Source organism: Vidua macroura, chromosome 5 (assembly GCF_024509145.1).
Source record: "Vidua macroura isolate BioBank_ID:100142 chromosome 5, ASM2450914v1, whole genome shotgun sequence".
NCBI classification, from domain to species: domain Eukaryota; kingdom Metazoa; phylum Chordata; class Aves; order Passeriformes; family Viduidae; genus Vidua; species Vidua macroura.
The window spans coordinates 6,694,945-6,720,975 of NC_071575.1; the positions used below are offsets into that span (position 1 = coordinate 6,694,945).

Here is a 26,031-nt window from a genome sequence, read left to right on the forward strand (position 1 = left end):
CTGTTTTCTTGTTGTGTTGTGTTTTTTTGTTGTTGGGGGGTTGATATGTTTGGTTATTTTTGCTTTTTAATTTGTGCAGCCCTTTTGTCCTTATGGTCAAGTCTTCATTATCATAGTTTAAATTTCCCAAAAATTACTCTGTAGACAATCAACTTTCTTCGTAAGGAGCACTATCCTTGTTCCAGAATGAACTGGCTTTTCTCACTTGTATGTGTATTGTTCACCACAAAGGTAATTTTAAGTGTCTCCTAGAAGTGGTGACTAATTGCTTGCTTTTCAGGACATGTTTTAAATCAAGTGGCTATATAGAGTTACCTTAATTGTTAAGGTCTTGTAAAACTTCTGGGTTGTAAAGGGTTTTGGTTAATGAATGGAATTAGAGTACAAAGAGCTACAACACTTTTTATGGTAGCTGAAGCTGATTTCTGGATGAAGTACTTTGAATGCTGGGGAAGATCTTCAGGTTTAATGGGTACCCTTCCCCCAGCAGACTTACATTTTTTAATGCAAAATTTTGCAGGGAACACATACTTTTTTTTATGCACCTACTTCTTTTGGTGTTTTGAAAGTTGAAAACTGATGTCTTGAGCATGTCAAGCACAAAAGCAACTGTAGTACAGGGCTTACATCTTAGCCTTGCAACAAAAGATTTGTGGGAAGTGGTAGTACGTTTGCTGAGTGGTAGATGTTATACAACAGAATAAGGAAAGGGAAATGGACAGTTCTATTAACAGTTACAGTACCTTTGATTTGGGGGGGAAAAAACATTTTTAAAATGAACAAAAAATTCAGAATTTCTCAGTAAATTCACTTATACAGTATATTTTTGTTTTCAGGCAAGTTAACATTACATAAAATGGCACTTTGGATGTAAATTCCCAAAATAATGCAAACACCTGAAGGCTTTGCTTCATACCTTCTCTTGCTTGATGCTACCTCTCCCTTGAGCAGGTGATTTCTGACTGGAAATCTTTCTGCTGCTCCTCTGCTGCCAGAAATGTTTCACAGGTGACAGATCAGTGCACTCAGCTAATTGTTTGCTGTATAGCCTGGCCCATGTACTAAGGAGGTAATTTTGAGGTTTTACAGGTGACATGTAGGCAAGTGATATAAAATCTGCAGACTTCTATGATTATGGCACAGAGATTTGTAAGATGTATTTCATCTTTCTTCACCTAAGGAGGCTCTGTTGATCAGATGATGTTGATGATTGCAAATAACATCGCTAAATTCCGGTAATAGCTGGGATATTAAACAAACCACAAGGTACATTTTCATTACTTAAAGATTGCAACAGTATTGCAGAGGTTGTCCTGATGAAACTGCACCAGGAGTGGCCTACCTTGCCTCTTGGGGCTGCATGTAACTCTGGGACAATCTAAAATGCAGCTCTGCTGTCACTGGTAGGTGGGTGATCCTTGCATAGGCACTGATGGTTGACCTTGATCTCCAGGCATGGCCTTTCAAAGCAGAGAAGGTTGCTTAGGCCAGGATTATACTGCATGATTCAGAACCCAGCAGGGTGCAACACTTTGTCCTGGCACTGTATCTAGAATGTCCTTGCCATCTCCTGCCCCAGAACTACTGTAGCTCCCTTTGCTTCTTGAGTACAAGCTTGGTCCTGTGGAGGTCTTTGTGGCTACTGTGAACAAGAGCAGACACTATTCATTTACTGTAATAGCCTTGAATTTTTTACTCTAGGGGGTTTGGTTTTCTTCAGGTTTTTTTTTTTTTTTTTTTTTTTTTTTTGCCTGTCATTGACAGGCAAAACTTAGCAAAGTTTGTTTGAGATTAGTCTTGTATGGTCCATATGGTGCTAGTTTCTAGTCCTATGCTAGGATATTTCCATGTTGGATAGATGCAGAAATGGTAAAGGTGTCATTTTATTGCACAGCACAAAGTGTTAGTTTCTTCCTCATCATCTTTTTTCTCCTCATGTGAAGGAGGAGGTGAAGGAGGGTAACCAGAAACCCACATACTTAAAACAGTGAGGACTTGGAGAGGTGACCTCTCTTGTAAATCTTGCTGTGCTGGTTTTAGATGTTAGTGCCACTGTCTGCCTGTCCTCACCCTATTGCCAGAGGTTGCCAAGAACTCGGAGGAACATGCTTGCTAATATATTTTCTTTATTTTGCAGTTGTTTTGCCTAGTTTTTTTCTTTGTGGGAGGAGATGGGAGAGATTTTGCTTGCTAAAAATCAAACGAGAATGCACAGAATTGATTAGTGCAGGACAAACATTTTTTTTATAGACTCATATAACAAAGTTGTAGATGCTTTTAGATGTAGGCAAGTTTGAAAATAATCTTACATCCCTACCTCCTTCATTCAGTTCTTGGGCTAAAAAAGAAGATTGTGAAGGGGATCAGTTGAGAACTGTGCTTTCCAGATCCTGCAAGCCTTCCTGTGAATGTCAGTAGCATCTTGCAGCACTGTAGATTTTGTCAGAACACTTCAGTTCTTTGGCTTTTTTTTTCCACTTCAGTTTCAGACTTGTTTGGGTGAGACATGTAAATATGATATGCAAAAAGGTGGTCTATTGGCAATTTAAGGTAACTTTCAAGAGTATGATTTGTCCTGTCCTTTAACAGGTCAGTGCTGTAGTGATAAAGGTGACAGGAATTAGTTAACTTAATGCAACTTGCTATAAAGTATTCATGCATCAAAGAATACTTCAGATTTGCATGCAGTGTTTATTTAATAAGTTAGAACGAAGTATGTAAAGTGAGGTAGTAATTTCTGCTCTGCATGAATAACGTCTGGTGATGAGTCTTTGGGCAGGCTTCTGTATCTGCATTTTCAGTCCCTGCAATTATAATTTAGCATCCAAGTCTAGACTATGAAGACCTGTTGTATTTAAAAAAAGAAAAATCATTATTTTAAGCTTCTGTTATGCATTATGTTAATTAAAAAATATTTTTTCACACACTTCTAAAAATGAAAATAGTTCTAAGATAACTTTTAATAACTTAACAGGCGCTCAAAGGGACCTTATTAATTTACAGCAGAGTTATAATCTGATAAGTTGTCCATTCTATGTTCTTGCTTGAGAAGTCCAAAGTAGCATTGCTTGTGAAGGAAGTGGAGAGGCTTTAAAGGAAAGTCCATGCAGTTTCTGAGAAAGGGGCCAGAGTAAAAAAAAAGTCAAAAGAACCCAAACAAACCAAAAACCTTAGAAATAATTCTTCTCTCCCCCAGATGTAACTTAGATAAGTTGGCCGTGTTTGTCAGGAAATCGTAACTTCAGAATCCATGACAGCTATTAAGACTTGTAGCAGGGAGCTTGCTCACTAAAACCACTGCAGCTGACTGAGCTTAATAATCACAATGAATTACTTTTATAATTCATCTTGGGAAAAGGTTTTGTTTGTAATCTCTTTACTATCTCAAAGCAGGATATTACAGAGGGGATTTTTTTAGAAATTATGATGAGCCTTGCAGACAGTGTGTCTTAAGGCAGATCTGCACCAGAAAACAAAATTAGCCTTTAGTGATTACAGCTCATTGCAGTGTGGTTTAAACTTTCTATCTGCATCCTGCAACCATCTTCTTGCCTTTCTTGGTGAGCTGCAGTACCATAAACACACTTTCTGCCATAAGATGCAATTACACTCACAGTTCTTGCTGTGCTGTATCAGCCAATACACCTGTACAGCTGACCTGGGGCATTTGTAGCTGTTCACAGCCAGTCTTGAGTCACAGAGGGTCAGAGGAGCACGGTGGTGTCTGGCCTTTTCATGGGGTGCACAGATGGAAGAAATCTTACATTTCCTTAATTTAAAATCAAAGTTGGGCTGGTTGGTTGTGGATTAGGTGTGTCCTCCATCCGTGTTTTGGGGAGTTACTGAAATCTGTTCATTTTAGAGTTTGGTCCAAACTTTAGAACAAAGGTTTTGGTCTGTGCTGTAGAAAGTGGAGCAGAAGAAAGTTGCCTTTGTTCCTCTGGAGGACATTAATAACTGGATTAACATTTTTGGCAAAAAAAAGATTGATTTATGGCTTATTTCCTGAAGAAAGCTGATAAATTCCTTTGCTAACATGATTTGAAACAGACTGATAATATTCTTTAAGTAAACTATGGATTACATTTGTTTTAAAAATGAAAATCGGAGCACTCAGCTGCATGAAGTTTCGGCATGATTAACAAAGAAAAAAGTCTGTAGAAGACCATCTTTATTTGGCTGCATTCCTGGAAAAAAAATAACTGTCCCCCTGGAGAATGAATGTGTTCCACTTCTGACATCTCTGTAAAGTGGTCAGATAAAATGTTGCATAAAATCCTGTACTACAGGATAATACACTGTGTGGAGGACTTTGAGCAAATGCAGCTTTTACAGTGCAGCCACTGAGCAAGGAGGACATACCAGGGACAGATGTTGAGGTGGCCTAATAAAATATCTAAATAAGCATTTTGAGAACTTGTGCAGTGACCCTGAGACAGGAGCAGATTAGAGCTGGTTCACATTACAGGGTGTCAGGCTTGTTAGTTGAGCTTATATCTGGACCAGTACTATTTTACCATTTTAGGATCGGTGTCTATATGCCCTGAAAATCAGCTGAACAAAGCAAAAGTTACTGCTTTGGATTTCTGCTTGACACTTGGAGAAAGAAATTACTCCTTTTAACTCTTTGTTGTACAGCTATAGCCTAAGTTGTGAGTTTCTGCTTAGTCTATTTCTTTGGTAGTGGATTCCCCCTTCCAGGTTGTTTTTAAAGCATCTGGCCCAGTTGTGGGTGTTCTGTAATGAGGGAAAGTAATTGAAATAGACCCTTGTCAGTGGGAGCAGGGTCACTTCATATCAGCCAGAGATGCTGTTCCATGGTATTGCTCTAGATTTTAGACTGTGTACTTTAAATGCATATGTGTGGGTGAGAATGTATATGTAATATATGTTTGTGGTGTCTGTGTCTAGTTAATTGTATCTCATACTTGAAACAGTCTAATTGTTTTGTACCTTAAAACCTAAAATCCAAACAAACTGACAGAACATCTCCTTCCCACCCCCCCAAAAAAACCCAACCAAAAAACCAAACAGAAACAGCAAACCATAAGTGTCCATAAATGTGGAGCCCTTTTTTTCCCCTTGAACTGATGAGTAGAAATATAAAAAATAGTAACACATTTTCTGGACCTTAATGGTTTAATTAGAATCCTTCTAATACCACTCTCCTTAAAAAAAAAAAAAAAGTCAGCACTCTGGGCCTCTCTCTTCCACCCTCCTCCCCCGCCTCCTTTCTTTCCCCAGGGTTGTTTAACACATACTTTACATTTTCATTTCTCATTTTCATTTCTCATGGGAACCGTGTCGTTTCTCACTTTTACATCTTAATTTCATGTTTCAGCATAAAGTATTAGTTGTATTAAGTTTTCTCTGTCACTTCAAGCAAGAAGTAGTAAAGATAGGAAATTATGCAGCTAAGAGCACTGTTAAGTCTAACAGCTTTTCTCCTAAATAAATCTGTGTTAAGTGTGAAACTTGCTTTTCTTATTCAAAGGATAAGTAAGATCTCTGCTCTAGCCCATTGTTTAAAAATTCCCTTAAAATTCAAGAAAATGTTCTTGCTTGTGTGATTGTGTAAGCTTGTGTGATTCTTTTGCTGTGTATTGTAGTGAAGCGTATAAATGTCTTTATTTCTCGAGTAGAAGCAGATTCTTTTGCTATAAACAAGATGTTTGTCATAGAATAAAACTGTGCCTTATATAATGATCTAACCTCCAGGATGAATTCTGACAAACTTATTCTTGTACTAAAAGATACTATTTTGATATTTCTGTGATTTTTCAACATGCATTTTTCTTGTCTATGCTAAAAAAAATTGTTTCTGTGAAGGACGTGTTTAGATCTGGTTATAAGCCTGGCTAGCCTGGTGTAAAAATTAAGCGGGGGAGGGAAATAACTCAAGAGGGATATATGGTTTATAAAGTAGTGGAACTGTAAGTACATCCTGGAAGAACTTTCAGATATGTAAACCAAAACCTGCTTATTTATTACTGTAAACACTTTAAATGTGATGGAGCTTGAGCAGTTACTAACAGTCCAGAGCTGTCTGGTTTTATTGTCCCTGCTTATGTTGCTAAACTGGTGTTTCACCTGATCATGAGATGTCACACAAACACTCTATTAGCTGCATAAAAAGTACAGGTTGGGCTGCAATTTTACTGTGCCTTCCTGATTAAACAATTTGTTGTTTTACTGCAATAGGATGACATGCTGTTTTAATCAGCATTTTATAATGTGCTTACTGTGGCCGGCAGTGGTAGCTGGAGGTTCTGACTGAGCATTTCTGTTGCCCTCTCTCTACACACCTGTAAAGGCAGTCTCTTGACTGAGCAGAAGCATCGCTGGATGTGGTGTCCAAGCCAGCCCTCAGTGCTGAGCTGGCAGGCGTAGGATGGCTTGGCCAGCCAGTCAGCACTGTAACCAGAGATTTGTTTGAGTAAAGGTCTGATTGCTGCTCATAACCACTAAAAGCTTTAGCATTAAATAAATTACATAGTCCTAATCAACATTTTATAACTACAAACCAAATTTGGATTTAAATGATGGATACTATGAAAGCATGAAAGTACAATGTGTTCTTGAGGTTTGACAGAAATGTGTTGCTTAACATGAGGAGAATTCTCTCCTTGCATAAAAGAATGTTCTTCTATTTAAAGAAATGAGACTTGGAAAACTGAGTCCTTAATATAAATGTATTTATTTTAATGTAATTAAAAATGGTGATCTTTCATCAGCTTGTATAACCAGAGCATTTTGCCCATTATTTAAGTAGACAAAGGGCAGCCTTATTGATAGCCATGAAATGTAAACAGGTTCTCCTTGCTTCCAGTCACAAGTTTCCCTGTCTGGGGCAGATTCTCATTAAACTGTGGCTCAATTGTTGCAAGTCCTGTCTTCTCTGTATCCCTCTTCAGAATAAAATGGCTGCTATCACACACAGATAATTAGCTCATGAAAATTAAAAAAGGAAAATCCAGAATATGGAGGATTTCTGTGCATCAGCAGTTTTAAATGTCCAGCAGGACACACCTGAAATAGAGCCAAGCAGTGGCTGGAAGAAAGGCTTAGTAATTTTTGTGTTTTGGGGCTTTATGGTCATCCATAAAGAGATAGTCTTGACGTTTTCTCCAGTATGAATAGGCTTCCAGATGCCAAAGGGCCACCTGTGCAACAGGGTGGGAGATTTTAGATTTTTGAGCTCTGGCTCCTGTTAAAGTTTTTTTGTCACTCTTTTGCTTGCAAAGAGTGATCTCTGCAAACAACTGCTGAATATTTTATCTGTAGAGTTCACCAGTATAATGTTAGCAGTACATAGACCAAATGATCTATGAATAAGAAGGGCCTGAAATGTGTTACAGAAGCCAAGCCATTAAAAACAGAATGTAATTGCAGAACAACTTGGTTTGGGTGAAGATATTTCAGAATCTACAAAGCCTTTTGACTTTTATCTGGAAGCCTTCACAAACATGCTTCCTTGCTGCTTGCTTCACCTCACACTTTGTGGTCCTGGAGCTCAGGGATTGGAACACCTCTCAGGACGTTCGGAAAAGATGGAGGAGAGAGAAACTCCTTAAGATACTCTAAAAGTAAGTTCATGAAGATCACAAGTAAAATTTGTAATATTGGAAAGTGCTGCCTGGCAGCTCTTTATAGACTAGGGGAAGTCCTATATTTAAGGTAAGAAAAGACAAAACAAAAGACAGCGACCCTAAACAATTAAACAGGCTTGATGAGAACACTTCTGAAATCAAGTGGAAAGTCATCTATGGGAATTACTTGATGCTTGAACCTTGCCTTGAGTACTGCCTGTCTAATCTTAAACTCATGAGTGACTTGGCATCATTCTTCTATTGCTGATTTTCAGGACTAAATTTGATTGGGGATTATTGTTCCTAAATTTACAACTACCTGCTTAACTAGGGAAAATAAAATGTTTTGTAGCAGTGAAAGAATCTGCAGAGCCAGTTATCTATAAACTAAATTTATGGAGTAAATATACTAAAAGAAAAAGTTCTGCTAATGGAAAAGCATGTAGTATTTTGAAAATAGGATTACTCAGTGAAGTTTCAGCATTAAAAAACCTAGTTAGAAGCAAATATGTGGGTTTTGAGGTGGAAGAAGATGAGAGGTTTTTAGAATATGTATTTGTCAAGATCATCTAATTGTGCCATTCTTCTTTCATTCTCTCCCCTCCATTTGCCTCCACCGTGTACACCATTCACTTTCCGACTTTCGAAGTTTGCTTTGCCATCAGCTTTTGGAGGGAATGTGTGTAATGTAGGCATTAGGGATATCCTTTGGGGTTGTGGCTTTTAAGTGCTTTTCTTTCTCAAGTTCTGCTTTCCAAACTATATTTAAGATGCTCCTTAGAATCTGTCCTGTGAACTGTCTGTTTTTTCAAACTGGCTTGTTGTGGTAGGCCATGCAGCTTGGACAGATAAAATCACAGTATTAATTGTTATTTTGCCATAGCAGTGTTGACCATGCTGTTTAGGTAGACAGGTCTGGTTTTGTACAAAGAGTTTGTGGCATTCCAGTGTCCAGACTTAAGTGATTGTTTTCTTAGTGCAGGACTCTAGATACCATATAAAACTTCTTTTCAGGAACTGCTGAATATGAACTTCAAGGGTTTCCCCTTGAGAAGGTAAAGGATATAATGAAGCTTAATCTATGTATTTTTTCTGACCAAAATCACATTTAAAACAGTGTGACGACAGCTCTCCCCTATGCTTGTGCCAAAATTGGTTAATGAAGTAGAGTTTAGCTGGGAATTTGAAAATTGCCAAGCTACGTAGTGAGAAACAAGTATGTAATTAATTTTATGCTTGAAATTTTTAAAAATTAATTTCAACAAAAGCAATGGCTACCTGTTTCTTTTGCACACATATCTTTGTGGCAAAGTATGGTTCCTGTGAACCATGAAACTTGCCATTTTCATGATCTGTTGCTTCTAGGTAGGTTTCCTTTGGTATGAGCATGGTCAAGAAGTTCACATGAATATAAGACAAAGCTTGTCAAACATATATTGAGTGAATGCTTGACTAATGTTTTTATGATGGAAAAGTTCTGGGTCTTTTTTTACAAAACAATAAGAAAACTCAATGGGAACAATTAACCTTTTTATGTCTGACTTTGAAGATATTACATTACTTGTTTCTTCATTTCAGCCTGTCCCTCTGGAATTACAAAGTCACTGGCATTTATTTTCTTAATACTCTTGAGAGCTGTTCACAGAGATAGTTTGGTGTTTTCTTTGTGTTGCTAACTGTGAAGTTTTAAGTATGTAAAAAAATAAAACTGTTTAATTTTCCAAAATCATAATGGGATATGATTGATATTGATTTATTGATTGATACATCCAGAAAGTCAACAAAAATTCCTTGGCAAACCGTGTACATAAAGTTTTTGACTTTAAGTAGTTTTATTTCACCTAGAATTACCCTGTCTTGCATAACTAAAGACAACACCATTTTAATGTAGCTGTGTTTCCATGCCTGATGAGAAATCATGTAAGTTAAGAAAGTGGTAATTTAGGGCCTGGTGCAGTCTCCATCTAGACATTGGTAGATTGAGTTATGCAATTCACATGCTGTGTTATATAGTTAATTTGATTACAACACCTTATTCAGTGTTTTGGCAGTAGGAACTGTTTGACAGGAATGGCCATGCCCAGTTTTATTTCAGAGTGTCTTATTTTTCCTTGACTTTTTTTTGTGGATAGATTTTTTGCCCACTATAGGATTCAAGGTGGTTTAAGTTGTTTTCAAAAACTGAATTTCTCTGTAGTCAGCTGGTGATTTTGGAGACAATAGTGGATATGGACAGTATTCTGCTTTGGGGCAGAGTTGCCCTTCAGTGAGGACATGACTGCGGTTTAGTAGTGGAGGAGTTGAATTGGTTCTTTCAGAATTCAGTTTTATTTTAGTCCTGGTTTCTTTTTCACAAGTTTCACTGAATTTAAGTTTGTGTCTATCACCATGTTAAGAAGTGGGAAGGTATGAAAGTGGAGTGAGAAGATAGGTTTTACATTAAATAAAAATAACTAGCAGTGAAGACAGTATGACCTGATAAAGGTGTTTTTCACAAACACACGTGAACACCAAGCTCTGTTTTTCTTCCTTTCTACCACTTCTTTTCCACATAAGTGTTTTACTACTATTCCTCTTTTGAGAAGTAGGGCTGCTTTCACATATCATAAGAGAAAGCAAACTACTTTTTTTTAACAATCACTTTAGGAGTTCCCTCTGCTCTTTCAGCCTTTTAGTCTGCATTGTCATGTTTTGTTTGTGTCACTCTTGACATGTTCCAGAGTGCATTGGATGAATTTGTTTAGAGAAGCAGTTCTTTTATTTATCTCTTTGGAAGCACAAGAACGGGCAAAACATGTCAGCAAAAGTAAGCTGAATGATCCCACAGACAAACTTTTGTTGCTGCCAGAAGAAAAGTACCATTTGATTGAATTGGCATTTTGATGCTAACACTGTGCATTCCCAGTAATAAAATCTGTGACCATTGCCAAGGTTACTGTGAATGAGGTAAGTGTACTCTACTGGGAGTGCTGTTCACAGAGACTTAGGCACTTTTTTTTTTTTTTTTTTTTTTTAATGTGTAGGTTCTTTTTTGCATAGAAACACTTAGCTGTGTGATTTGTGAATGTTTGTGTGAGTAATGTGTACACCAACACATGGAAATGGTGGCTGCCGGGCTGGAACTGGGGTCCACTTGGAAGCATCTGTTGTCATGTGCACTTGGTTCTGAGTTGGTGGGTAGTGGTTTTATATCAATGACAGCTTAAAAATCACAACACAGCACAAAGCCTTAAATAGGCGATTGCCTAAGGGAGCGTTTAATTGATGGTTTGTCACCCAGAAGGGCACAGGCTGCAAGGTTTTGGTGTTGTAAAGGTCTAAATGTACCCTGGGAAAGGAAGTCAGGATATCTAGCAACTGAATATTTTAGTTGAGGATGAGATGCTATTTAATTTCAGTTAAAAGCTGTCAAACCACTCGTTTAGATAAATAGATGATGTCTCAAAGGAAGGTTTCTCTGTGTAACTCTTGGTATAATGAATGCTCAGCTCCTGTGATTAGCAGCAGAGTGGGCCATGATATAAAGTATCAGGCATCCAGACAGCATAATCGTTCTGAAAATGCCAACAGCTGGTTTACACAAGGAAGTCAGTGTGTAGAAAATAATAACTGTATATGGTAGCATTGCATCATTTGAGCTTCAGAAGTTACTTCTTTAGATAAGGAATGTTTAGGTACAGATTAAGTTGAACACTAATGAAATGGCAATAGTTACAAGCATGTAACTTTACAAAAGCATCACATATTTAGTGGTGTAATATGTCTGAAAAGACAGGAGTTTGAGTAATGGTGCAGTCTGCCTTATCACTATAGTTGAGTGGAGTGAGTGATTTGTGTATCGCTGAGCAGATATTCTGTGTACTACATTTTTCAAGGGGTGGATAGCTGAGAATTTTGTTTCTGATTCTTCTTTGTGTGGTGTATTGTGGTTTTGGTGGTTTTTTTGATGACAAATTCTGAGCATATCACTATTTCTGACTTAACTTTCTTTTTCAAGATATTTGATGTTATTTAGCTGGTTTATGAGCACAACGTGGTTCTCTGCTTTTCTTTTTCCTGTCTTCCACTCCTACAGATTCCTGCTGGAAGAGGTACTGAGATTCTCTCTGCCTGAACGGGATAGGCCTGGGCCAAAGCTGTAGCAGCCTTTTGTGATTGTTTTAAATGTGTGGAGCAGCAGCTGTGCTGTTATATACTCATTCTAACAGCACTGCTTGTCAAACGGTTTAGATGAATTAGAAAGGCAAAAGTAAAAATGTGTTTCAAAACCTCGAATTAGTGTAAACACTTTTGGGAACGCTTTGGGAGATTCTGAGATGGACTCTAGGAATGTTTGTGATAAAAGCATTCTTTGCTATTGCTGCATCCTTATGACTGTAAAAAACATGGTGCTTATGTGCTGCTGAACTGTATATAAAGAAACAGAGGTGCTGACCTGTCTTAATTTTATATGATTTATTTTTTCTTAATGAAGAGATAAATAATATAAACTGCATTAAATGGTGAAGTAAGAGCTAACACTTCCATTAAAGGATTTTCAGTTAGTTTAAGTTGGTATAGAATTATCTGACCATTTATTTTAGTTGGAATGCTGATTCATCAAAATTGACATTTTTTTGGTGAAACATTTGTTTTGACAGCTTTCCATAAGGCTGACATCCTGGGTCACATGGTTGGAACCTTGAGTTTCCTGTTCTCTTCCAGTCATTCCACAATGGGTAGCTGGTAAGGTGGACGAGGATTTTCAGCTGTGGCAGCATTGCAATCTTCCTCTTCTTAGGTGTTTCTATCCACACAGATCTTTCAGTTTTAAAAGTTATGGTCACATGCTGTTCCACTGTGGTGACAGCTAAGCAATGCTTAGATGACAGTGAAATGCCTGCTTCTGAAAAAACATACTGCCCTTTCCACATCCCCAGTCCTCATTCCTTTGTCAGCTCTTCCTCATTCTGACACTGTGGTTTGTCCTACACTACATGTTGCCTAGATGGAAGATAGGATCCAGGCTTGTCAGGTTCACCAGAATTTTTATAGCTGTCTTGTAGACCCCAGAAGGCAAGAAGGTGATAAAAATATAGGTTTGAGGTCTTTTTTCATGAGATAGAAGCAGAGCAGCTGAAGAGAGATGGAGCCTCTTCCTCTTGGCAGAAGTTATAGCTTCTTGTGCTTGTTGACCTGTATACTTCCATTGTATAATCTGGTTGACATACAGGAATAGTATTTATCTGTTTGCTGTTCTTATAGGCAATTTTTTCTTTAATATGTACTAAGCTGTCATATCTATTTTCTGATTTTTGCTCACTGGTGGTTTTTCTCTAAGGTTATTACAGACTAGAAGACACTTGAGTTACATGGTATCCCTATTTAAAGGTCTGATTTTCCTGCTGAATTATTGAAGTCCACACTATGAAATGCAGAAACATCTGACTTCATTACTTGTCAAAGCAATGTTATTGAATTGCTACAGCAGCCTTCTAATTCACTCTGTGATTTGTTCATCTTTTGTTTCAGCACTAAGCAGCTTACTTTGTGAAAGTTGTATTGTCTTTAAATATAGGAGCAGATGCAAAAGAGGAAATATACACAGTTATTAACAGACCCTTTTTATAATTTGGTAGATGTTCTTGCTCCATCAGCTTCTAGCACAGGATGCATTCAGGATGCTTCTACAGGTGGGATTGGGAGAACAGAAAAGAAGTAGCATCACTTTACTGCCAAAATAAATAGCTCATGGGCCTCATGTACCACTCCAGTCTTGTCAGAACAGCTGTTAACTGAATGTTTGAGCTGCTTAATGGTGTGAAGATTGGATACTACTGTGGTGGCATAGTTAGTGACAGGCTATTCTGCAAACTAATACCTGTTTTCTCTCATAATTTTGTCTTAAATATGCACAGCTCAAAAACAGTCTGGGCACAGATTAGTGCTTCCCATGGAGGGTTGAACCAAAGAGCAGCAAGCCATTCCCATGAGCATATTACAAGAGCTAATGTTGCTCTGTCAAAGAAGTTTTATCAAGAGCTCTGCTGGTTTTCCACATATTTCATGCATGGATACCCAGAGCCTCTTGCTACTTCTGCCAATGTGATTAAAAGCCAAAAGTTGTTAGTTGGTGATAGATGGCAATTTTCACTCCTGACCTTGGATCACATGGAAGAGTGCAAAGGAAAGGGTTGCTGCACAATTTTGTGATACTCTTCATTAGCTGCTCTGAGGTTACAGATTTATGCATCTGAGGTTTATGCAGCTGAGAAAAGCAGTATTCACATCTTTTCACATTGAATATATGAGATCGGGTTATGTTAAACTAACACTGAGCACATGCATACAGAAACCTGATGGATCTAGGAGCTGACAGTAACCTAAAAACAGGGATAAAAGCACCATTAGTAGCTAATATATGATGCATGTGTGAATACTGCAGATATCTGTGTCACTCCCAATTTGACATTTGCAATTTGTTGCTCAATTTTGGTCAAGCTGGGCCCCAGCTTCTTCTCCCAGTGGCCTCCCAGCCCAGTGGCATCCTGCATGTTTGTAACAGGGCACCCATATGGGACAGGCACTGCTCCAAGTGCTGCACCTGCGGGACCGTGCTTCATTTAGTGCCTTTGTTTTCATTAAACTTCAAGGAATCTAGCTTGATGTGCCTCTTTCTAGATGACCAAATTTTCTTCATTCCATTGTTCACAGAGAAAGTTCCTATGGGTGTTTTCTGTTTGTTTTCAGAGGTTTTGCCCATTAGTCAATATAAGTCAACATCCAGTTCATTGCAGGGGATGCACAATAGAAAAAGCAATACATAGATCTCTGGTACTATGTTTTCTTGTAACAGTCTCTGTATGAACTTTATTTAAATGATCTAGGAAGTTTGCTTGGGTTTTGTGTTGAAAAAAACACTCTAGTCTCTGCCTTGACAGGTTTCAGTACCTGTCTAGAAGGAGCTACCTACAGAGGAGACGATGGCCCTGCTTAAATACTGAAGTTGGTGACTTCACTTAGTCCCCAGGTATAACTGCCTCAGTGACATCAGTTTGGATTGATGACTCTTTGCGTTTGAAAAGAACAAAAAAACCCACATAGTAAGCTCTCATTAGGATATAAATGAAAGTTCAATTCTTGCCAAACTGAGCAAGCCTTATTTCTTTTTCTGTAATCTGAGACCTCAAGTAAGGCACAAATCCTATTTCTTTCTGTTTGACAGTCAGAAAGAAATTTCTGAGGGGGGATATTCTTTTGCCATACTTAGGTACCCAACTGCGTGAGTTGAGCTGACCACCTCAACTCCCTTTACAGCCACCTCAATTGCCTTTACAGTCACTGGAACAGGGTGGCTTTCTCCTTGGGCTGAGTCAGAGCAGTGCTGTAACCTCTGCAAAAAGCTACTTCTTTCCACCTTTTGTTTGAGGAGCCTAGCTGGTGAGCTCACCCTTTGAAATTGGGTTTTAAAACTGGACCTTGTAATTAATGCCACTTACCCTCAAAAGACTCTGATTATTTAGAATGAATAACTATTTGTTTCAGTGCCAGATTTGCTGAGTGCAGTTGCTTCTATGGACTGTAAAAATGATGGAGGAAAAAAAGTATGTTCTTGTTTTGAAAAATTACTGTAGTTTAACAATTTAATTGAAAATCTAAAATGCCACTACAATAAAGCAAACACCATAAATGTGAGTTTATTAGACAATTTCTTAACATGATGTAAAAGACTGAACAAAAAGGGTCATCTTGCTTTCTTATTCCTGTTCAAGAAACAGGAACTCCCTAGACAAACAGGAGGAACTGGAGATGTATGTGCAGCCCAAGGCTTTGGTCTCATTGCAGTTACAGGGATGTAGTGGGACAGCTCCTGTGACTGGAATGTTGGCATCAAGGGCTGCACACTGTTTGGGAGAGACAGACCAGGAGGGAACAGTGGTGAGGCAGCACTTGGACTGTGTCGAGCTGTGTCTTGGTGAGGAGGACGAGTGAGTCGAGAGCTTGCGGGTCGGGACAAAAGGACAGGCTAGTAAGCATGACACTGTTGTGGCTGTGTGCCACAGGCTGCCCAGTCAGGAGGAGGGAAGTGGATGAGGCAAGTAGAAGCAGTCTGAAAGTCACAGTCCCTGGTTCTTGTGGGGGATTTTTAACTGCCCTGGAATCTACTGCAGAAGCTACACAGCAAAGTACAAACAGACCAAGAGGTTCTTGGGAAGCCTTGAGGACAACTTCCTGTCAGTGAGAGGATCCCACAAGGAATGTGTGGTCCTTGACCTCACACTGACCAACATGGAAGGCCTTGCTGAAGATGTGCAGCCTTGGCTGTAGTGATCATGAGATTGTAGAGTTCAGTGTTGAATGAAGAGGTAGCAGGACAATAAGCAAGATGGAGGTGACCTAACTTAAGCCTCTTTGAGGATATTCTTGGAAGAATCCCATGGGAGCAGGCCCTGCAGTGAAGAGGGGTCCAAGAGAGTTGGTCAGTGTTCAAGGCTCACCTCCTTCAGGCTCAAGAATGATGCATCCCAATGAGAAAGAAAGAAGTCAGGCTGAGGGTGTGAGAACCTCCATGGATGAATAAAGAGCTCCTGTCATTGCTTAAATATAGACAAGAAGTTCACAGGAGATGGAAGCAAGGCTAGGCCACTTGGAGTGAATATAGAGTGGTTGTCAGGATAAGTAGGAATGAGACTAGAAAGGCCAAGGCTCATCTAGAACTAAATCTGGCTAAGGATGTCAAGGATAACTAGAAGGACATTTTCAAATACACCAACAAAAGGGAAATTAAGGATAATGTGAGCCCATTAGTAGGTGAAGGGGGGGCCCTAGTAACACAGGACACAGAAGAGGCAGAGTTACTGAATGCTGCCTTTGCATCAGTCCTCACCAGTAAGACCAGCCTTCTGGGATCTCTGACCCAGGAGAACAACGTAAAGGAACGTCAGGGAGAAGACTTTCCCTTGGTTAAGGAGGATCAGAGAACACTTAAACAAACCTGAATGCACAAGTCCATGGTCCCTGATAGGATGCCTCCATGAGTGCTGAGAGTGCTTCACCATAGTGAAGCCACTCATGATCACCTTGGAGAGGTTGTGAAGATCAGGAGAAGTGCCTGAGGACTGAAAGAAAGCAAATGTCACCCCCGTCTTCAAAATGAGCAAGAAGAAGGGCCCTGGGAACTATTGACCAGTCAGCCTCACCTCAATTCCTGGAAAGGTGATGGAGTGCCTCATTCTGGAGGCTACCTCTGTCCACATGGAAGATAAGGTGATCAGGAGCAGTCAGCATGGGTTCACTAAAAGTAAGTAATGTTTAACCAACCTGATTGCCTTCTCCAGTGAAATAACTGCTTGGATGGTAGTTGTGGAGCAGTGTATATTGTCTGCCTTGATTTCAACAAGACTTTTGACACTGCTTCTCATGACATCCTCACTGGCAAACTCCAGAAGTGTGGCCTGGATGGGTGGACAGGGAGGTGGACTGAAAATTGGCTGAGTGGCAGATCCCAAAGGGTTGTGATCAGTGGCCTAGGGTCTAGTTGGAGGCCTGTCACTAGTCGTGTCCTCCAGGGCTCTGTTCTGGGCTCAGTGTTGTTTAACTTGTTCATCAGGGATTGTCTGAGGGGTCGATGCCTCCTCAGCAGTTCACTGATGGCACAAAGCTGGGAAGAGCAGCTGACAGCCCTGAGGGCTGTGCAGCCCATCAGAGGGACTCAGCTTGGAGAGATGGGCAGAGAGGAACTGTCTGACATTCAACAAGAGCAAATGCAGGTCCTGCACCTGGGCAGGAGCAACCCTAAGCACTTGTACAGGCGTGGGGCTGATCTGCTGGAGAGCAGCTCTGTGGGGAAGGACCTGGGGGTCCTGGTGGACAACGAGCTGTCCCTGAGCCAGCAGTGCCCTGGGGGACAAGAGGGCCAGTGGAACCCTGGGATGTATCAGGAAGAGCAGTGCCAGCAGGTCAGGGAGTGATCCTGCCCCTCTGCTCAGCCCTGTGAGGAACATCTGGAGAGCTGTGTCCAGCTCTGGGATCATCAGGACAGGAGGGACATGGAGCTCCTGGAGTGGGGCCAGCAGAGACTGCAGAGATAAGGAAGGGCCTGGAGCATCTCCTTGACCAGGAAAGGCTGAGGGAGCTGGGGCTGTCCAGCCTCGAGAGGAGCCCCAGCTGAGAGGGGCCCTCAGGCCTGGGTGTCCCTGTGTGCAGGGAGGGCTCCGAGCAGGGCCCAGGCTCTGCTCCGGGGGCCCAGCAATGGCACCAGAGGAACGGGCAGGGACTGATCCCAGGAGGTTCCACTTGGGCAGGAGGCAGAACTTCTTCCCTGGGCAGTGCCTGAGCACTGAACAGATTGTCCAGAGAGGGTGTGGAGTCTCCCCATCCCCTTTTTAATAGGAATTCTTATGGTTTTTATGCACTGATGTCTGAATTTGCTTTGGAAAATCTTTTAGGGATCGCAGCCCAGTGTAGAGGAACACTGAAGAGCTCTGAGAAGATTTTTATACCGAAAATCTAAAGGGGATAATAAAGTCATCAGTATGTACAGCTCTGTAATTTTATGTATTACTTGGAATTTCAGCTTCTTAGCTTCCCTGAGTACAGAGCATGGTATTGAATACTATCCTAGAAAAGGGCTTGTTTACAGAATGAATTTTTGCTGCACTGGAAAAGCCCTTTCTCAAGCAAGTAGTTATGTCAGCTCTCTCAGCTGATCCTGTAGAAATGAGTCAATTAGACTTGAGGTGGGAAAAGTACCTTGATACCCCTTCCCCCTTTCTGCAAATTTCTGAGTTGTGACTTAGGGATTTGCATTGTTACTGGTGTGGGAAGGGAGTTGATTAGAAGAAGCTTTTAGGAGGTATCTTGTTGTGATGCACTAAATAGCTTATTTAGTTGTTGTTTTGCACTGGGTGATTGGGAATTTGCACTCAGTAGTATTTATATTGCACTATGGAGTTTATGTCACATTGGTCTATTCCACACACCTTTCCCCTCCCCACTAAGCCTCAGGTGTGGTGGTCTCTCCCTGACCTGCTCCCCCCTCCCTCTCTCCTCACTTGTGTCCCATTGGATGTGGCTTCCTGGTTCCGCCCCACCCCTTTTTCCCTGGGCTCAAAACCCCCCTGGACGACAGCTTCAGTCTCTTTTTTTCTTCTGGATGCCACCAGACGCCTCAGTCTCTGTTACCCTCTGAGGCGTCACCTGGATCCAAGGTGGCTCCTAATAATTAACAGGATTTGAGTCTCAAAGAGAAGAGCGCTTCCCATCTTTTATCTTTGTCCATGTAGGATTCCCCCCCCACCGTGCTCAGAGGGGATCAGGGGATTCTTTCAGCTGGCGCCCAATGTGGGGCACGAACCCACGACCCTGAGATTAAGAGTCTCATGCTCTACGCAGTATCTACTGCTGTCGGTAAGTCAATTTTCTTTCCTCATGTTGTGACAAAGCTGCAGTGCCTGTTTTCTTGGATTTTGAATTAGTAAAGTTAAGCTAAATATGCATTTGTTTCCACTACCAAGTAACAGAGTTACTTTGTGGTCTAGCCATCCGTTTTATACAATTTGTGTGATTCTATCAAGCTCTTAGTGGGCGGTGTTGAGGGAAGTTCCCTGTTGGACCATCCAAGACCACTCTAGTAGTCACTCTTGCACCACCTGAGCTGGGACCAAACCTCCTTCCAGCTGCACATTCCAGGTTTCCCATAGCACAGTGTCACGCGTGTCAATCCTTAAAATAATTTTATCTTGGTGCAATAGCTAAATAACAAAATAACAGCTGGAGCTGGGTGCCTCTGAGACCCTGAACAAAGGAGACCCTGGTCTTTTATACCCTCTCGGTCTAAGAGCAGGAAAGTCTAGGGGCTGTCACTGCTGTCTCTGAGTGTCTGGTCACCTGGCTGTGTCACAGGTCCCTGTGCCATTTGTTATCTAAAGGGTTGGTCCTCTGTCTCCTCACTGCTAATCCTGCAAAACCAACCTATCTTGGCAGCTCACAGCAGTCCATGGAACAAAAGAAGAGCAAGGTTATAAAGAGTTAAGTCTCTTTTGAATAAATTAACCATCTATATTTCTTACACACTTGGGGGAAATTCTTACTGTTGCTACCACTTGTGTATATTAGAAATTCTCTGTTTGAATTGTTTCATATAATTAATTTTCTAAACATATTTTTGTCCTCCGTGGTGATTCTAAACTCTGGGTTGTTTGTCGATTTATTTGGGTTTTTGGGGTTTTTTGTTCAGTTGCAGAACTGGAGATCTGTTTTACTTCAATTCAGTTCAGTTCAGAGTAGTTAAAGAGTTATTGTCAATAAAGCAGATTAAAGCCTTTGGTAAAATTGGATAACAACCATGAAGGGATTACTGCTCATGACTTATAACAAAGGAAAGTATTATCTGAAGCAGACCATGGAATGGACAGATTAAAAGGGGACCTGATATGAAAGGAGTAAATTAAATGTAGAGCAAAAGACAATTTTTTTGGAAGTGTATGCAGTCAGTTTTCAGAAGTTGTTGCACTTGAGATTTGATTTGATCACTGGTGGACATAAACTCAGCTCCTGAGGAGAAGAACATCCATACATATGCACACATCATGTGGGATTTTGTTTGTTTTTCTACAAGCACTGGCTGAGCATGTTACACATTTCCATGAAAGATGTAAGCTTAAAGGAAAACCCAGAACACAGATGTATTAACCATACTTCGCTTATGGGCAGAAATAATATACAGCAAAACCTCTAAGTTATACAGTAAGTTATATGGCTTGGTCGCAAATCTGAAGACTGTGACTGTAAGAGTTTTGGAATTTAAGTGCTTTGTCCTCTTCAATAAAACAGTACTAATGCTGTCCTGATTCCAACAGAGTGAATTATGGTTGCTTGGTGCACTTGGATTGATGGCAAATAGATGCAGTGCTCGGTCAGCTTGAGAAAAAACTAATTTACAGTGTAGAGGAATAGTGCTACACCAAGTGCTAAAACATCTGCTTTTGAATGTAATAGGGATATAGTGGGAGGGCAATAATAAAATGTGGTTTGAGGGACGAGAAATTTGACAACTTGTATCCTTCCACTCTGTCATCCCACTAATGCAATTCTGTAGTGGAAAAAGGACTGCACCTCATCATTGTATGTCAGTGGTCAGGAAGGAGTACTGTGGCAGCTGACACCAGCACCGCTCTCGTTGCGTTCCCACCCCTGGGTTGGTACAGTTGTACTTTAGAGAACAGTTGATCTTGCCTAACGTAAAGATTACAGGGCAGAATGCGACACAAGTTTAGATATTGGGAAATGCAATTTCTCTGTAAATTAAATTGCTAATCATTAAGTTGGCATTTCTTCTGTTTAGCTCTCACTTTCTGTTGAAATGCAGTTGTTCTGGGGGGTTGTATCAAGATGTTTTTAACACAAGATCGTCAATAGTGATGCCTCAGGTTTTAGCTTTTATATTTTTCAGATTCTATACTGCTTTAGTATGTAGTTCTGAGCTTCATATTAAGGGATAGTAAGCTCTCTTCACAGAGTACGTAGACAAAACAATTCCTTCTCTAGATGGGGACCAAGAACAACCAATCCAAATGTTGGGCCCAAGAGCATAAACAACAGTAGAATGAAGAGAGAGAAACAAGAAGGATGGGACTATAAAAGTGAGAGACCTCATCACCAGTCATGCATTTTGTGACCATTTTGGGTTCATCTTGAGTGTAGCCCTGACTGGGCTATTGTACTGCCCAAGGTGTATCCACTGAGACCTTTTAATAAATACCTACTTTATTCTTTAATTATATCTTTAGCCTCTGTTCTAGATCAGTCTTCACAAGGCATCAGTAGTACCAGCTTTTCACAGAATCACAGAATATTCCAAGTTGGACAGATGCACAAGGATCCGGCCTCTGGCCCTGCACAGACACCCCAAAAATCCTCCCCCCCCCCCCCCCCCCCGTGCATCCCTGAGAGCGTTGTCCCAAAGCTCACAGAGCTCCGGCAGCCTTGGGGCTGTGACCATTCCCTGGGGAGCCTGGGCAGTGCCCGGCACCTCTGGGGGAAGAACCTTTTCTGATATTCAACCTAACCCTCCCCTGACCCAGCTCCAGCCGTTCCCTGGGTCCTGTCCCTGGTCCCAGAGAGCAGAGCTCAGTGCCTGCCCCTCCTGCTCCCCTCAGGAGAAGCTGTGACTGCGCTCTCTGCCCTCAGTCTCCTCCAGCTGAACAGACCAAGTGCCCTCAGCTGCTCCTCACACGGCTTCCCCTCAAGGCCCTTCACCATCCTCATGCCCTCCTTTGGACACTCTCTAATAGTTTAATGTCTTTTCGATATTGTGGCATCCAAAACTTCACACAATATTCGAGATGGGGCTGCCCCAGAACAGAGCAGGACAATCCCTCTCTGGCCCAGCTGTGCCTGATGCCCCCAGGACAGGGATGTCCCTCCTGGCTGCAGGACACTGCAGCCTCATGTCCAACTGGGACATTGACCAGGACCCCCAGGTCCCTTTCCCTGGCACTGCTTTCCAGCTTCTCATTCCCAGTCTGTCCGTGCATCCAGGGCTGCCCCATCCCAGGTGGAGAATCCGGCACTGTCCCTTGTTGAACTTGAGAGGGTTGGTGATTGCCCAGCTCTTTAATCTGTCCAGGTCTCTCTGCAGGACCTTCCTGAATGTGTTAGATTCCCACTGAATGAAGCAGTAAGTTTCACCATAGAGCAAAAAGAAAAAAAAACAAAAAACGTTTATCTATTTATTGATCTTAGCCTGTTCATTTTTATCATATGCTTATTATCCTTATTATACATGTTTTGGTGTATAATTTACTTTATACGTAGTTAGTGTTTTGTTTAATGTGACAGCTTTGCAAATTAGATGCAAAGAGCAATTACATTGTTTTGTTAAAATAGGTGAATGAGTTTTTCTATAAAATGACTCAAGTTATTATCTTCTGCAGGAAAAGCTTTGAACTAGATAGATTTTGTTCAGTTTGCATGGTTTGAAAACAAGATAAGTGATTTGACCTAGGTGGGCTTCTTTGGTACCATCACTGTTTTGGAGTTTTCTGCACCTCTCTACATTTTTTCCTCTTCTTGTATTGTCATTGAGACATCTTTCTTACCTCTTTGGACAGATTTGGAGTGGGGTAAGAGCAGAGGAAGGTAACTAGCAGTAGGTGTAGGGAGAGAAGCTTTTGGGCTCTTCTGCATCAACTCTTCGCATTGATGCAGGAGAGAGGTGGAAAAGTGGCAGCCTTGAGTGGCAAAAGCAACTACAAAACAGAAGGCTCACTTTATAAGTAAAGTATTTATTGGGCAAGAAAGAAGCATTATTTAAATATGAAAAATATTGTTAAAATCTTACTTTATGCTTCTGTCAGCATCAAAGTTGCCCACAACGAAAACTGGGTGTTTTGCTGATGTTGAAAATCTCTAATTTTGCATAAGATTTTACATAAGAAATTTCTAGAGGTCGCTTATGTAAGCAATAGTTCCCCACATTGTTGCTAAATAAAAGTAGACTTCCCCTCCCTAAGATTTTTAGTATATCATGGTATCATTTCTGTAGTATCCATTTCTTACTTGCCCTCCCAAGAAGCAGCTGCATTTCAAAACTTGCTCTTTTATCTAAATAAATTGCTCAAAATGTGGTCCTTTCCCCACCCCCTGCAGATACTGTGAGAAAAACAGGGAAGAACATTTCTCTCTTTGTAAGAAGCCTGTATTTTGTAAAAACCTTTTAACAGCATTTAGTATAATTTTCTTAAATTCTGTGAGCTGAGGGCAAATTATCAGCACGTTTTTCTGCTAAGCAATTCAGGCTTGAGGTGAAAGGTTTAAACTAGAGTAAGTTTTATACTTGAGTGACTGGAAACATACTTGGGGTTTTTCCCTTAGTATAATATTTGGTGGGCATTTTTTGTGTGCCTTGTTAGAAGATATCTTGTGAATGAGGCCTGTACTAGGACAAGGATTTGGAATTTTTTCCCACTTTTGATGTATCTCTCTGGTGGAAGCAATTTGTATGCAAGTGGCTCTTACTTGAAGAGCAGTGACTGACTTGCAAAAGAAGCCTGTAGGGAGAAAAGCTAATGACCTGGGTTTAAAGCTGTGTTAATTGATTTTTAACTTCAGAATTCCAGGTGTGTAATAGCTGCTGTAGAATGGATAGCCACTTTTTCCATAAAAATTGAATCCAAGTACTTGGTATTTAGCTGTTTACAGTAGGAATGGAAAAGTAGAAGCATTCTTACTTCCTTTATAGCAAAATCTAACTTAGAAAAAGCTTGAGTGAAGTCTCAGATATCTCAGTTATTTTATAATAATGTCTTCAGTATAGAAATGAAATGGTGTTTGTTCCATCTGAATACAAAGCCTTTGGCCAGAATTCAGACCACATTTTATTGACCTTTCTAAAATGCTCTGGGCAAACATAGTTTCTTCTCAATAAAAGCCAAGTCTACCTAGGTTTGTATCTCCAGAATTAGGTCTCTAAGCAAATCTTGTGTAATGTAACCTATCTCATTATGCATTAATTACAATGCGTCCCTTTATTCTTCTTACCTGCTATAGAGAAATCTCTCCTCTTCCTCCCACTGCCTTTTTTGGTGGTTTGTTTTGTAATGAATATCACGTAGCTTTTGGTTAAAAACAAGGCCATATTTCATGTAATTCTGTGGTGTGAAAAGATTAATTGGTGTGTGCCACTTTCTTACAAGAGAATAAGTGATTTAGTGATTCCGGTGGACGATCAAAGTGGCATCAGGTTGGTTTCCATATTAACAAACTGATAAATCACAAGGACAGGAGCTGCACTGAAAATGCACTGAACCCCTAGATGACATGAGTCCATTGAATTTCAAAAAAAGCCTAAGGAATGATGGTTATGTGTAAGTAAGCCTGATTTACATAGCAAACAATAGGATGAAAACTATGAAAAAAGAATTAGCAGGGTGCTGAAATGTGATATGGAGGGTAAGATTCAGCATGGCTTGGCAGAACATTAAAGTTCTGTAGGGCTTCTTGGAAGAGTCAGGAATCAAGAACATAAAAATCATCCAGTTGGTAGCTGTGTACTGATAGAGAGGCTGAATAACAAGGGGATACTTTACTGATTGAAGTCTTGGAATGATAAAAAAAAAGAAATCTCACTGAGAAAATGTTGCAAAAAGATCTCATGATACTGAACATGTTGTTCCCCAAGTTCAGTTGATGGTAGGTCATATCTCTGATAGTTTTTTTGACCTAATCTTCTCTTGTTCCTGGCTGTGCCATCCTGCCCATCCATGTTTTAGCGCAGGTACCCTCTTGATGTTAAGGTGAACTGCAGCTGGATTGATGGGACTCAGAGTAAATGTCCATTAAATCAGTGGGTAAAGTTGAATGAGTGGGTCATGGTTAAAAACTGTTCTCACTGTAAGATGACTCTGCATTAAGGATTGCTGGGATGGTTATAACAGTATGTTCTGTTTGCTGGGTCTAAGTGGTATATCTGTGGAGTACCTGGAATGGAGGAGTTCGTAACTCCAAGCCTTGCACAGCAGTAGGTTATGCCTAGATTGTTGTTTCTGAGAAACAGCCCAGAATGCCAAATGGCAGATTCTTCTCTCTCGCCCTCATTCACTGAGCAACACAACTGGCACAAATGACTGTGCTCTCTTGCCATGGAGAAGTTCAGGGGCTTCAATTCTAGGTGTTGTAGGGCTTCAATTTAAGATGTAAGTATAGGGAAAATCTTTCTGCCCTTCCTGCATTCAGGATGTAAAAGGAGATATGGAGAACAATTCCAAGGAGTGAAAAATTATTGTAGCAGCTGACTTGTCTAGTTTCAACCCAAAGCTCTTTGAAATTACAAAATTCTAAATCCTCATTTACCAACTAAATATGTGCAATGCAAATGTTTATATTTTTAGTGCATGTCCCTGTAAATAAACAGATTATTTCATTGTACAAAGAAGGTAAATTTTGTCTGAGAAATTTTGTCTGTGATCCCAACATTTTCTCACTGCTTTCCCCCACCCGTAGTTTTAATGTAGCTAAATATTCTTTTGTACTAGCTTTCACAATTTTGTTCAGTTCACAGGTGCATAGAGATCTGCACCATTTGGTAGGTTCTTAAAGAACTATTTGGAATGTGTCTTTCTGTGTATGTGGGCTCCTCCTGGGCAATGTTTGAGGCATTGCCAGAGCAGACCTCTGTGAGACTCCTCAGCCCTGCAGAGTTACCCAGCACATGTTCCTGGCTCAGCTTCTCTCCTGGCCTCTTGAGAGACTCTGTCACAGTTGTTGGTTTGTGGTATTTTTGTTTGTGTGCTTGTGTTTTTGAAACTCTGTCAAAACTGCTAGCTGGTTTTCTTTCCTCTATTTTCTTTCCTCTATTTCTTATTTGAAGAACCAAGGTAGGTTGGAAGGCAAGGAATTTTATCTTATTTTGTCCATCTCCTTTTCCATTAATTACATTTTGTTTTTCTGTTGGCTTACCTGC

General features: G+C 40.5%; 1 protein-coding gene across 2 annotated transcripts in view; it reads left to right on the forward strand.

The window, feature by feature from the left end:
• Positions 1-26,031, forward strand: part of LRP6 (LDL receptor related protein 6) — a 116,344-nt gene that overhangs the window by 18,880 nt on the left and 71,433 nt on the right. The window contains exon 1 of one of the 2 annotated variants that reach the window (XM_053977923.1): positions 18,919-18,977. The exons of the other annotated variant lie outside the window; for it this stretch is intronic. The gene's annotated coding sequence lies outside the window, so the exon portion shown is untranslated. Of the gene's footprint in view, positions 1-18,918; positions 18,978-26,031 lie in introns of those variants that run through there. 2 annotated transcript variants of the gene reach the window in all.